The sequence below is a fragment of the Arvicanthis niloticus genome, chromosome 18 (assembly GCF_011762505.2).
Source record: "Arvicanthis niloticus isolate mArvNil1 chromosome 18, mArvNil1.pat.X, whole genome shotgun sequence".
Taxonomy (NCBI): Eukaryota; Metazoa; Chordata; class Mammalia; order Rodentia; family Muridae; genus Arvicanthis; species Arvicanthis niloticus.
In genome coordinates this window covers 22270050-22283190 of record NC_047675.1, presented here as the reverse complement: position 1 = coordinate 22283190, position 13141 = coordinate 22270050, and the positions used below count along the sequence as shown (strand labels likewise).

At 52.3% G+C, this 13141-nt stretch overlaps 1 protein-coding gene across 6 annotated transcripts in view; it reads right to left on the bottom strand.

Moving 5' to 3' along the window:
* Adgrg1 (adhesion G protein-coupled receptor G1) overlaps window positions 1-13141 on the bottom strand; it is a 37375-nt gene that overhangs the window by 12606 nt on the left and 11628 nt on the right. The window contains exon 1 of one of the 6 annotated variants that reach the window (XM_034522888.1): window positions 8608-8828. The exons of 2 other annotated variants lie outside the window; for them this stretch is intronic. The gene's annotated coding sequence lies outside the window, so the exon portion shown is untranslated. Of the gene's footprint in view, window positions 1-5858; window positions 6056-6765; window positions 6879-7208; window positions 7493-8607; window positions 8829-13141 lie in introns of those variants that run through there. 3 more of the 6 variants (XM_034522887.2, XM_076915683.1, XM_076915682.1) reach the window with 3 other exon arrangements.

Sequence of the window (13141 nt, the reverse complement as noted above, 5' to 3'; positions counted from 1 at the left end):
TCTCCTTTCTGGATCAGTCTCATTCTGGTCACCTGGCCCCTTTAAGTGACAGCCAGTCCCACACACCCAAACATGAGGAACACTGAAACAGGAGGAACAGAACTTCAATTTCTGAGGGCATGGTCCTCATCCGGTGCTGGAGCATCACGTAGAGAACAGGAAAGCCAGCATCCAGGGATAGGCCAGAGCCCCTCTTCCCTTCTCTCTGCTCTCCCTGTCATTGTCCAGTCAACTTTGAACCCAAATCTCTCTTCTTCCAGACAGACTCCTCTCTTCAATTTGAAGCTCATAAATCACTTGAGACTTCCATCTTATCTCCATTTTGTGACATTTAGATCTGAAGCCCAGAGACAGCCAACAACTTCATGTGGTCACACAGCTAACTAGGACTCTTGTCCCTCTTAAAGTGGGACACCACCATCAGCACAGGGTCCAGGACAGGACACAGCCATTTGGCTTGCACTGATCCTCCCCAAATAGCCCCTGAGAACAAAAGCGGCAGGGAAGGGAGCAAGCTCCCCCTCTTGGGAGGGACACAGTGAGGCTGGATCACCATGGTAACCCATGGAAGGGATCAAGCACAAACAAGGGGCAGACTGCCCCTCCACTTCTTGTCCTTCCACTTCCCATCTTTGTGGAGCCACCCTAAGGAGGATAAGCACCCCTGTCAGTATTCTTGGGTTTGAGGAGAAGGAGAATGAGGAGGAAAAGGAACAAGAGAAGGAGGAAGAAGAGGGGGAGGATGGGGAAGAGGAAGAGGAAAAGAAGGAGGAGGATGAGGAGGAGGATGAAGAAGAAGAAGGTAAGGAGGAAGAGGAGGAGGAAGACAAGAAGAAAGAAGAAGAAGAGAAAGAAGAGGAGGAAGAGAAAGAGGAGGAAGAAGAGGAAGAGGAGGAAGAAGAGGAAGAGGAGAATGGGGAAGAGGAGGGAGGGAGGAGGAAGGGGTATTTTGGAGAAGGGGGTTTGTTGCTTAAATTTCTTAGTGGAGTGGACTCCAGAGCCAGACTACCTGGATTCAAATATTTTCCTAGCTGTGTGTTCTTAAGTTAGCTACACCGTATTTGGGCTTCATTTCCCTCTCTTGTAAAGAGGGTTACAAATCGAACCTACCTTAGCGGTCACTCTTTACGTCTATTGCTCTCCAAAAAGAGCCTTAAACTGGGGTGCACACAGTTTAAGTTAGATTGAAATTAGATTGTCTCTGTGTACCTTCCATCCAGTGCACTCCTGTCCCTGACCCAGACCCTTTCGCCCCCCCCAACTCCCTACCCCATGCTTCCCTCCTCAGGCCTCTGTCCACTGCAGGTGGCCAGCTTGGCCTTCAGAGCACTTGAAGGGAAATTCCTAGAACATGAGCCTCCCTTCCGGACAGAGTATCGGGAAGGCTGTGACCCCACCCAGAGAACTTCCCTCCTCCTAGCTGGCCCTGAATGTCACAGGCTGCCAAGAGTTGGACAAGGAGGACAACTGGGGGGGGGGGGGAGGGGGTGTGCTTCTCTTCAGACAGCTAAGGGATAGCCACATGGGTCAGGAAGGGTACTGTCCTATTCATCCACTCAGCCCATTCCTGCCTGAGCCCCTCCCAGGCTTATCCATATATATGCACCTGCCACCCAGCCTCAAGCCCCAAAGGGTAAGGGCAGTATTACAGGATGGGACCCTAGTGCCTCTTACAGGCATTCCAAGATCTGGTTGCCCTAGTCTCTGCAGCCAGCAGCAGAGGCCCACCTCCTGGGTACCCGCTGTGACCTGTGTAGATGAAGAAGTGCAAAGCAGACCAACCTCAGCCACCAAATATCACCTGCCACAGCACTGCCAGAGCCAATGGTTACTGGAAAGATGGGTTAGCGGCTGCACCCCAATAGTAACAGCAATATCTGGAAAGTACTGTTCCAGGTTTACCATTTTACAGATGCAGAAACTGAGGCCAGAAAAAGGCCATCTCTCCCAAGAGCACACAAGGCTGCTGCCAAGCGCTCTCCTCAAAAGTTCCTGAGGTACACACCCCTCCTTACTTAGGGTCCCCCAAAGAGAGAAAAGTAGGAGCTGTGGAGGTCACAGGCACACAGTAGGCAAGTCCAGCCTAGAGAGAAGTTGCCGGACTGACAACCCCTTTCAGAATGGCTGTTGTGCTTGACCTCAGCTTCCCGTAAACATGCTGAGAACAGAACACGCCGAGCCAGCCTGATACAATGGACAACATGACAGGGTCCCCAAGGATTCCCCAGGATAGAGGGGGGCTAAGGCTGTGTGAGCCTCCACCACTACTACTGTGATTGGTTGCTGGGGAAAGGGCCCCGGCATAGTGGGCAGCAGCAATCTCAGCACTCACTTTCTCTCCCGAGGCCTGAGTCACTTCCCCTGCCAGCCTCTGTGGACCTGCGTCACCTAGACGCCGCCAGCTCCTGGAAAACCCATTTCCTCCGAGTTGGAGGTGGAAGTTGAACAGGATCTAAGAGAGCTCTAGATTAACCCTTCCCAGGCTGCCACCTCACGTGTCGAGTGGGACCCCTTCACACTCACCAGGGTCACAAGCTACCCCAAGGGTATCTGTCATAACCTTAGTCCTTGCTAGGATGTATTCTTGGGTTCTAAATGACAAATTTCCACTGTGACCTTCTGTTCAAAGCCAAGGCTCCAAGAGCACCCGACTTCCTGCCAGCCATACATGGCCCTGTGTGTCTCCCTGACAAGGGCTGGCTTCATCAGAGGTGCCTCAAACTGCCAGTGCACTGGGACCCACCCCCAGGAAAGATACTTTGAAGGACATGGCCTGGGTCCTTGCACCACAGCTCAGGTGGGGCCCAGAGTCTGGCTTTGGCAGTATCCAGTGATTGACAGGCCACACATGGGGGCCAGGGGTACCCAGAAGCCTGGCAAGGGTCTGCTGCATTAACCCAGATGTGAAAGAACAAAACCTAGTCAGAGACAAGGGCAGCCTGCCTCTCCTGATTCCTGTCCCTTCCCCTCAACATGACATATTTGGCAGGGGGCTGGTCATCTGAGGGCATCCCACAGGACAGCCGGAGATGGAGATATAGCCAGATAAAGAAGGAGAGAGCCAACCAGTTTCCAGGTCTGAGTCTCCTGTGACCGATCCAGGGCCTATCTGCGGAGGCTGAAGAGGCCTCAGCTTACCGTCGGCTACTTTCTAACACGGGGCTGTAGTGAATGTGCTCTTTGGGACATTCACACATGGAGACTCAGGGAGAAGACGGGAGATGAGAAGAACCTTCACAGTATAAGCATGCAGAACTGCAAGTGTGTGTCCTCGAGCCCATGAGTGTGCACTTACAGTACGCACTGGGAGAGGAGGAAGGGGAGGACATCTGGTGTGGACTCCAATCTCTGCGGAGGAGGTGGTTCAGACACACATCCAAGGCCAGAGTGGGAGCGGGGCACAGGGCTGAGGGGATCCTCCCTCTGACACCTTCCAGGCATGGCTCATCAGTACAACTCCTCACTTACAAGCACCACATATCCACATGTTCAAAGGAGACCAGGCCCAGACCCAGACCCAGGGGACCTGCACTACCCATCCCCGCTCAGCCAGGGCTCACTTGGCTATGTCCCCAGCTTCTGAGCACACTTGTAAATGTTAGGCCCTGCCTTCTGCATCTGCCCCTGCTCCACACTTGGGTGACTGATACCCAAGCAAGCTGACCCCTTCAGAACCTACCCCTCACTGAGAGGGAGCACTGGGGTCACAGGGCAGCACTGTGACTTCAGGCTTCAGGAATCTGTCTAGACTGTATGATAATAAAAATCAAGTCGGCACCTGCCCTGGAGGCTGGCAGGTTCCCAGATCTTACCCACTAGGGCAAGGCTCACTCTCTGTTTTGCTTGTTTGTTTGTTTTTGTCTCGCACTTAGCCCAGGCTGGCCTTGAACTCACAGTCATCCCCCTGCCTCAGTCCCTCTGGCACCGGGATTACAGGCTTGAGCTACCACATCAGGCATGGCTGCCAGATAGAACTATATAGGACCATAGAAGACTGTATAGGACCATATAGGACCATAGAAGACCAGATGGGACCATAGAAGACCATATAGCTCCATATAGGACCATATAGACCCAGCCTTGCTATATAGGACTGCACAGGTAGCACAGACTTCACCTTCTTGTGATTTCCTGCCAACATCCATGAACTGCAATACCCTCTGGCAGCCCTGCCCTATGGGGAAACTGAGGGAGGGGAGCTGTGGGCATTGAGTGCCAGCCCAGCAGAAGGCCTGTGGGCACAAAAGACTCTAAGGTCTCAGCAGCTGACCATTCTGCAGCTTCCTTTGATCCTAGGAAGGCTAAAGATCATCACCAAGCAGGAATGAGCTAGCCTTGGCTACTTCCTTAACTGCCCTTACCCACAGGCCCTTCCTGTGGTGCTAATGGTCCCAGGCTCAGACCTCTGCCTTCTTCACTGCATCATGGTAACCAGAGGCCGTGTGGGGCTCAGCAGAGATCTATCCAGAACAATGGAAGGGACTCTGGAATCCAGGTCCCCTCCAGCAAGCACTTAGTGCCAGCACCAGCAGCGTCCTTGCCACAGAGTGGCTCAGGGTCTCAACTCCGTAGCCCGCTCACTTCCCACTAATTCTAGAACAATGCTTGTTCAAAGGCAGGAGACGTTAGATGCAAAGGGCTTACATCACAGCCAAGATCACAAAGCAAAGAAGGAGCCGTGCCATGACTCAAACCAAGTCCGCCTAACCTCAAAGCAATGGTTTCAGCCCCTGTGGTTACAACGTCCCTTCCCTCCCTCAGTCTCCCTGGCCTTACTGTAAGGGAACTTGCCACTTATCCTCTGATTAGAGAGACCTTTGGACCCTACTTTCTCTTGGGCCTTAGCACAACAAAGGTTCGGATAAGTCCCACAGGTAGAAACAACCCAAAACTTACTGGGCCCATTCCCTAAACCAATGTGGCAGGCCCTTTTCAGCACGGACACCTGTCACTCGTGAAAAACAAGTCCTCGAATACCTTGACACCACACAGACAGTAAGTAGCCTATCAGCATGTCTTCACGTAAGTGCACACATGTGTGCACACATATACTGTCTACTGTCCCTTGTTTCTTTTCTGAGCTGTCCCCAAGGCTATTAGCCAGCACAAGATGAGCCACTGAAGCCATTTAGGTTGTAGTGTTCCCCAGGGCCCCTCATCACAATCTCTGACACTTTCAGGCGACAGGTCCCCTGTGAGCTTGGCGGGCATTCAGGCTGATCCTGACTCCCTTTGCCTACAGTAGCAGTTCATGGGGAAACGACAGTGCCGTACCTGATTGGAAGCAATCCAGTCCATTACAGTGATCCAGTCCCCTAGCCAGCTAGGCTTATGTTCTAATCTCCAGCAACTAACACACTGGAGGAAGTGAGGAAAACGAGAGTTTGGGGATGTAGATGCTCAAAGCCCCCATGGAATCTTGGGGCAAACTGGAGAGTCCGAGAAACTACGGGAGAGGGAGTGGGGTAACACCTGGAGGACTCATATCTGTCATAAGTAGCCCCCTATGGGCTGAGGCCTGCACAGTCTAGGGACTCTGGTGCCGGCCCTGGTCGCTTCTTATCCCTGAGTGTTCTAAGCCAGGTCAAAGCCAAGTGTCACACAGTCACACAGTTGTATTCAATGAGCCACTGTGGACAGCCTTTTGAATTGGTACACAGTGTCAGCATCTGTCTCCCAGAGCCAGGTAGCAGCAGTTAGAGGTCACCTAAGCCTGGAATCTTGAACTAGCCTGCCTCTCAGTGAGCCTCAGTTTCCTACTTTGTCAATGGGCAACTACGACCCCTGTCCTCTGCGATGGGAGACTATGACCGCCGTTCTTGGCCAATTAAGGGTACATACGTTAGGGAAAGACCTACCTTTGAGCTGGCAATGAGGGACAAAGAGGAAGCATAGACCTGGCCAGACTTTCTTCCCTTTCAGACCACAGTTGTCTCCATGCCCCCTCGAAGTTCCCCTTTTCCCATCTGTTTTCTTGAGTTGCCCAAGGCCACCCACTGGCTTTCAGGGGGCTGCGCTTGCTGGCTCCCCTGAATCAGGCAGAATGCCCGTCTGTGGACTGCAGGATATTTCTGTTCCCAAGGTCAGCTACCAAACCTCCCTTTTCTCCTCCTTCTTCCTGGCCCAGAGGCTGCCAGCCCAGGGACACAAAGCCAGGCAGCTCCCAACTATGGCTGGATCCAAGGCCCCTGCAGGGAGGAGACCGGACACACTAACCAGAGCCCTCTCCCTGAGCACACAAAGGTTCTCTCGATCCTCTGTGACAAGCAGGTGCCTGCCCCTTCAGTAATACAGCTATACGTATATAATACAGATACAGCAATACAATAAAATGCTTCAGAAAGGCAGGGCTGGACTCAAAGCTTTTTGCGCAATTAATACATTTATGTGCTCGTCTCTCTGTGTAGCCCAGCCTGGCAATGAACTTCTAATTCTCCTGCCTCAGCCTCCCATGTGTTCAGATTACAGGCCTGAGCCGCCATTAACACATTTAATTTTCTTTAAAAACCCATGAGAAAAAGCCCATGACCCACTGAATAGATGACTGTGAGGCCCCTGGGAAGCCAAGTCACCCGCTAGGGTCACACAGTGAAGGGTGAAGCTTGCGTGGGAATCCAGACTAGCTCTAGAAGAAGCCAGCTCTTGAATGCAAAGCTTACCTGCTAGTGAGAGCCTCTCTTTAGAAGTCACAGTGAAATGGTCTCCTTGGGTTAAGCAGACTGCCATCTGCACAAGACCCCAATTCAAGGGTTTGCATGAACTTACCCAGGTGACAATGGATCTCAGCTCCTCTCTGGCTCTTCCCAAGCCTGTGTGTGATGTTTTCAGCTCTCCTTGTCCAATTATCCCCTACCACCCTTCTCCGAGACCTATGCTGTGACCACGGCTCCAGGCTACAGCTGAGACTCAAAAATGTTCAGCTACAGAGGGAGGGAGGGTGGCTACCCCTAACCACTTCCTGATGGCTCTCCAGGCTGTTTGCATCCCCTTAGAGGGCCAGCTATGATGGCCCCCAGGGTCCCGACAACCCACCACCATTATCTACATGTCAGTGTCAAAGGAGGGAGGAGGGAGGATGCAGGGTTACAGGAGAGGGAGGGAAGACAGGAGGCTGTGGAGGAAGGAAAGAAGATGGTGGGACGGGGGGACGGGGGGGGGGGGAGGGGAAGGGGAAGGAGTGTAGAAAAAGGACAGGAGCGAGAGTCTACCTGGCTTTCTTCTCCAGGCAAAAGTGACTGAATAAAATCTCCCTGTTTGCAGGCAGCAGACTACTTGAATAAGGGACACTTTCCCCTAGTACAGGGGGCTGAAAGCCTGGGGCCCCCAGTCACCACCCCCTTACTAGCGCTTCAAACAAAGGGGGCAGGCGGGAAGCTGGGCTGAGAAGCCGGGCCTCCAGCGCCAAGGGGGAGGAAGGGGCGCAGGTGACAGCAGCCCCTGGCAACCGTTGCCCTGGCAACCGTTGGCAGCTGCATGGCCTGCGTCACTGCCTGGCTTACAGCGCGGGCTCTCTAACTTGTCTGTACCCAAGCATGAGTGCTTCAACCTGAGGCTGCCTGGGCTCAAGCAAGTACTGGCAGGGACAAGGTGTGTTCACATGCAAGAAAGCAGTTCCTAGAGCATAAGGCATCCGTCTTGAGGGAACCCCAAAGCCCCAGAGCACCCAAGTTCTCTAGAGAAGCAGAAAGGTAGATTTTTGCATGAAATCTTCCAGTTAGTCTGCAACGATTTTTTTCCTTTGAGAGGAGAGGCTTGAGGGAAGGTCTTACAATGTAGTCTAGGCAAGTGTGCTGTTTGTGTCCCCTTAGAAGATCAGTGATGTATGATGCCCCCTTCCTAGGGTCCCTGATAACTCACCAACATTAGATATATGTCAGGGGAAAGAGGTAGGGGTACAGGGTTACAGGAGAGAGAACTTGTTTTCTTTCTGCCTCAACCTCAAGTTCTGAGATCAGAGATGTATACCACCACTTCTGACCCTCAGAATGACTGTAACACCAAGTGGTTTTAGAACAGGATGGGAGCAAGACCCTTGACCAGATGAATACCTGTTGGAGGCTGGCACTTGCTGCCTGTCTCCCTATGGCCTTGGCCACGAGCCAGGTGGCATACCCTCCAATCCCTACCATTGGCTGCATGAACAGAGTGTATGCCATTCTCCCCTGAAAACGCCAAGAGTCTGTCTCCTCTTGGAAGCCTTCCCAGACTGCCACAGCTCACCCATAATCCCCCTTTGTGAGCCAGCCTAGGCCTGAGGCTCCTCCTGCTTATCCTAGGGTTCCCAGGCTATGGAGGGAGTTTCTCGGCCCCTCTTTACCTGCCCAGGAAGAGAGCAGGACAGAGTTAAGGCTTCTGAAGGCTTGCACCCAGCACTGGGCATTTTAGAAGCCCATTTCTACTACTCTGTGGGGTGAACCTGGTTGAGCCCACGCTCAGACAGGACTCTAGAGTCTGAGGAGGGGATGTTATTGCTCAAGGCTACTTAGCTGGGAAGGGCAGGCAGGGTATGAAATCAGATCTCGGAGACTCTGAGAACCCATCTCGTCTAAGCTTGATCTGATTTCTAGACAGGGCACTCACTCCTTTCTAAGTGGATGCAGCTCTTACCTCTGTGATGCCTTTCTACCCAGTGAGTCCAAAGGGAGAGATATTCATCACATGGTGTCACCTCTAAGCTCCAAACTTGAGTGAGAAAAGAGAGGTGTCTAAAGGCCTCCGGCTCCAGTCAGAAGCAGATAAAGACTGAGTAGGGCTGGGGAGGCTGAGGCAGAGGGTCCCAGCCCTCCCATGAGCTGTGGCAAGCCTTTGCCCAGAGCACCACTGACTCTACTGGATCCCACACCTCAGGTGGAAGGGCTGGCTTGAGCCCTGGGAAAGGCAGCTGGGCTTGGAGCCCCGGGCACACTAGCCCAGTGCCTCCAGCCCATGGACCCCAGCCAGCAGGCTGCCTCGGTCAGCAGGCTACTATTGTCTCACTGCCAGAGCCTGGGGCTATTCAGGCTCTATTTTGGGCCTGGAGGAAGAGGAAAAGAAAGCAAAGAAAGGAGCTGCTGTCCTGGGCAGGGGGTGGGGGTGGGGTGGAGACACCTTCCCCTGCCTCCAGAGCGAGCTCCAAGGCCCAATGGCTGGGAAGGTAGCCATATTGGATCAAAGGACCCTGAGACCTCAAAGAAGCTGGCAGGGGTGCTGGAGTCCTGAGAACCCAGGGGGAGGGCATCCAGACCCTTAGCACACACTGGGTACTGAATCGCTACAGCAAGAAACCAGGGCACAGCCCCACATTCCCATCTGCAGCCCCCGAGCCTTTACCCATCCTCAACCATGAGAAACCTAACAGAGCTAGCAACTGCAGCCTGAGATAGTACCAACTCTGTTCTCACTGAGTTTCTCCGATGCTTCTGAGAAGAGGGGAAGAGGGGATCAGAAATGTCTTGTCAGATATCTGAGGCTCAAAGAGCAATACAGCTGTCCACACAAGTCAGCGACCCTGGTCTCACCTGTCACCCTCTCCCTCCTCACACTCACCAAGTCCAGTTGCACCCCAGGGCCTTTGCATATGCTTTCCCCACCCCCGCCATTGTGGGTACTAAGATCTCACCTCCGAATGGCCTTCTTGGACCTTCATTCATATGTCCCCTCTCCAGCAATGCCGTTTGTGACTCCCCAATTCAAAGTGACTTCTGTGTCCGTCAATGTGTCTCTAGTGACCTGTTCTACTTTGAGGGCCCTAGGTCATTTCTGAAGTGGCCTTGCAATTAGCTTGTTTACTATTCTTCAGTGGTATTTGCTATCCCTTTTTTTTTAAAGCTATTATTGCTATATATGTACGTGTTTGTTTCTCTGTGTATGTGTCTGTGTATATGAGCCCAGGTACTATGGAAGCCAGAGGTAGATGATCTCTATGTCTGGAGTCAAAAGTGGACTAGAGTGAGCTCCCTGATGTGAGTGCTGGGAACCAAAGTCCCCTGCTAGAGCAATGTTGGCTCTTAGCCACTGAGCTGTCTCTCTAATCCTGTCTGTCTGTCTGTCTGTCTGTCTGAGCACCTCTGACACCTCTGATGGTACAATGAGGGACCACGGCAGCTGCCCAGTGCAGCTAGTTGACCACATGAGCAAATGAAAAGAAAAATTGAGGCTCAGAGCCAGGCCACAGGCTCTGTCACCCCAACAGCTGATTCCCGATACTACAGATTCAGGCTAAAGACATCTGCTCAAGAGCAGGGCACTGAGCTGTCCCTGACCTCTGCCTAGGTTAGGAGTACATGCACCTCTACTGGGTATTGGGCCGGTACAGGGATCCCCAGACCATGCACAGCCTGAGAGTTGTGGGAATAAGAAACTCCAGGTTACACATCAGCTTAATAAAAGCTCTGAGAGACCCTAAAGCACCCAGGGTTTCTTCCCCCTGCCCCATCTCAGGGTGAGAGGGGCCCCACTCCAAAGGCTTCTGGATTGCATGATGTCTAAAATCCCACTGGCACCTGTAAACACGAAACCCTGGGTTTCTCTTCAGGCAGTGTTACCAACTTGTACCCTTCAAGGGCCCGCTGCTACAGTGTGGGACTAAAAGAGACCAGGAACAATCTTCAGTCACAAAGTTAGGTCACAGATTTATGTTGTATGTAGTGCTGGCTTCCTACAGGAAACCTGAGGTGGATCAGGAAGAAGTGGGCGCCGAGGGATAGGAACCCAGGGTAGGTGCCTCTGAAGACTAGGATTAGGCACACAGAGTCAGGTCACAGCAGGGACCACATGCCTGTGAGCCTCTTGATGTACCCCTGCCTCCACACCTCCACTGTTACCTGTAAGGAGGGATTTTTTTTTCCAATCACACGGTCAGCCAGCCGAGGAAACAGGCTTAGAAAGAAACTATTTGCCTAGGGCCATGGAGCTGGTAAAACTGGATCCCAATCCTGTCTGACTCCTTCATCTGTGTGTCTATGTACTCTTGCAGCAGGCCATCCTTGCACCAGCAGGGTCATACCACACCTCCCATGCCATTCAGCAGGGATGAAGATGGAGGCTCAGAGAAGTTTTACCAGAACCCCAAGGCCTCACGGCTGAGGGGACTGTGCCGGCCCAACCCTCTACACACACATGCTGTGTGAACACCACTGTCTTCACAGACCTCATTTACTTCAGCTTTGAACTCTGGTTCCCTTAGTAAGGGAACCAGAGATGAGACACCTGCCAGTGTTAAAACCCACAGCAGCGTCTCCAGGGAGATGTGCCAAGTATCTTCCCTAATCACAGCTAGGGAACCAGAATCCTCCTGTGCCAGGTTCAGATACTAGATGCTACCAGCAGGGATCCCAAGAGGATGGGGCAGACTTCTCTACTAGCTGGGATAAGTACAGCTTGCAGGAATCTGGCAAGAAGGTTCTTTTCTGCCCTGCCCACTGCCAACAAATCCAGCAAGGTAATATTCATAGCCAGTGTTGGGGAGGAGGAGCGGCAGCACGGACACCCTGCCCAGATTAGGGGCTATAGGAAGATCAAGAGACCCCCAGACCCTGCCGATGGCTGTGTGCCTTTCCTAACAAAAGAACCCCACTCACTCCCAGCTCCTCACATGCTGCTTAGAAAACACCCATGAAGATGTAGTGAGACGCACCAATGGGAGAGCTCGGTGCAGTGACCATCAAGGCAGTAGAACAACATTACGTCATTCACAGGTATCACCTGATGCACTAGAACTACCCACGTGCTGGGTGACCCTTGACAACACTAAAGGACATGGGCATTGGTACCATCCCCCCCGGGGTTGGAAAAGCTCATGGCTGGAAAGAAGAGTCTCACGAGCCCCCAGGTCCCTCCTAGATCTTCTCTGACTATTTGAATACTTCCAAGGATGGAGAGCTAACTACCTCCGGTGGGAACAAGTTTGATCACAGCAAATAAATGACCAGAGTCCAGGTCCCTGCTACCATGGACTGTTCAAGAACCTTCAACCTGCTTCATCATCTCTAAAACATGGGATTGAAAATTTCAGCCTCGGAGGACCAGAGTACCAAAGACAGAATGAGGGCTTTGAGCAGTGGAGTGGAGGCTACAGACAGAGCCAGGCTATCGGCCAAACCCAAGCCATTTGGCATGTGCCCAGATGATGCTACAACAGACAGGAATCAGGCCCAGGCTCAGTATGACTCAGCTGTCCTGACCAACCTCTGAGGTCCACCCCTCACACATGTCACACCAAAACAGGTGGGTCTGGACACCTGTCACCTACCACAAGGTCAGAAACTCAGGCTTTCAGAAATATAACTATACCCTGAAAACTGGACTCAGCTGGCAATGGCCATCCAACCCAGGCCCTAGGGAACAAGGGAACCCAGTACAAAACAAGAGTAACCATGGAGTGCTACTTAGGCCTCCAGCCTGGCCGGAACCCAGGCATCTTCTTTGAATCCAGGATGCTGGCCAAACAGTAGGCAATGCCTAAGAGTCACCTTCCCTTCTTTCTATGCCTTTTGCAAATGTGTCTTCCACTTCTTTCCCCTGCACTTGAAATTCTAAAGAGAAGCCTCAGCTAAATGACTGTAACGCTAACTGTGAAGTCATCTCTCTCTAAGACTGCAGAACCCAGGAAATCTGGTGACCCTAAGATAGTGTCAAAATGGGCTGCACTCTCACTACTACCAAGCATCTGTGAGTAGTGAACATAAGCCATAAACCACTGAGAGATTTCTCTGGCAGACAAGTAACGTCTGTCTAATGGGACATGGGAGTTCTAGAAGGTCAAAGTTAACAGTGTCCTTCTCCCAGGAAAAGGAGGATCAGACACGGTAGCTGGCAAAGACTGCTCATCATGTGTAGTCTGTCTGTCCACTGTCTTACTGCCATCCTCCCCAGACAAGAATGTCTGCACCCAAGGACCCCAGATGCAACTCTGAGGAACAGTCCCAAAGAAGATGGCTCTTGAATAAAACTGATTGGCTTTCAAGTGATACCCAGCAGGCAAGAGTCTGGCAGCATGATCCCAGGACTTAAAAAGCAGGGAGTCCCAGACAGGACGATCCTCAGAGCAGCAACCGGGACCCTGTCAGTGGAATATCTGAAGGCATGGGCTATCTATGGATTGAAGCCTTCCTGATGACATGACATCTTGACAAGGGGCAGACTGTTTCTCCGGGATAAACTC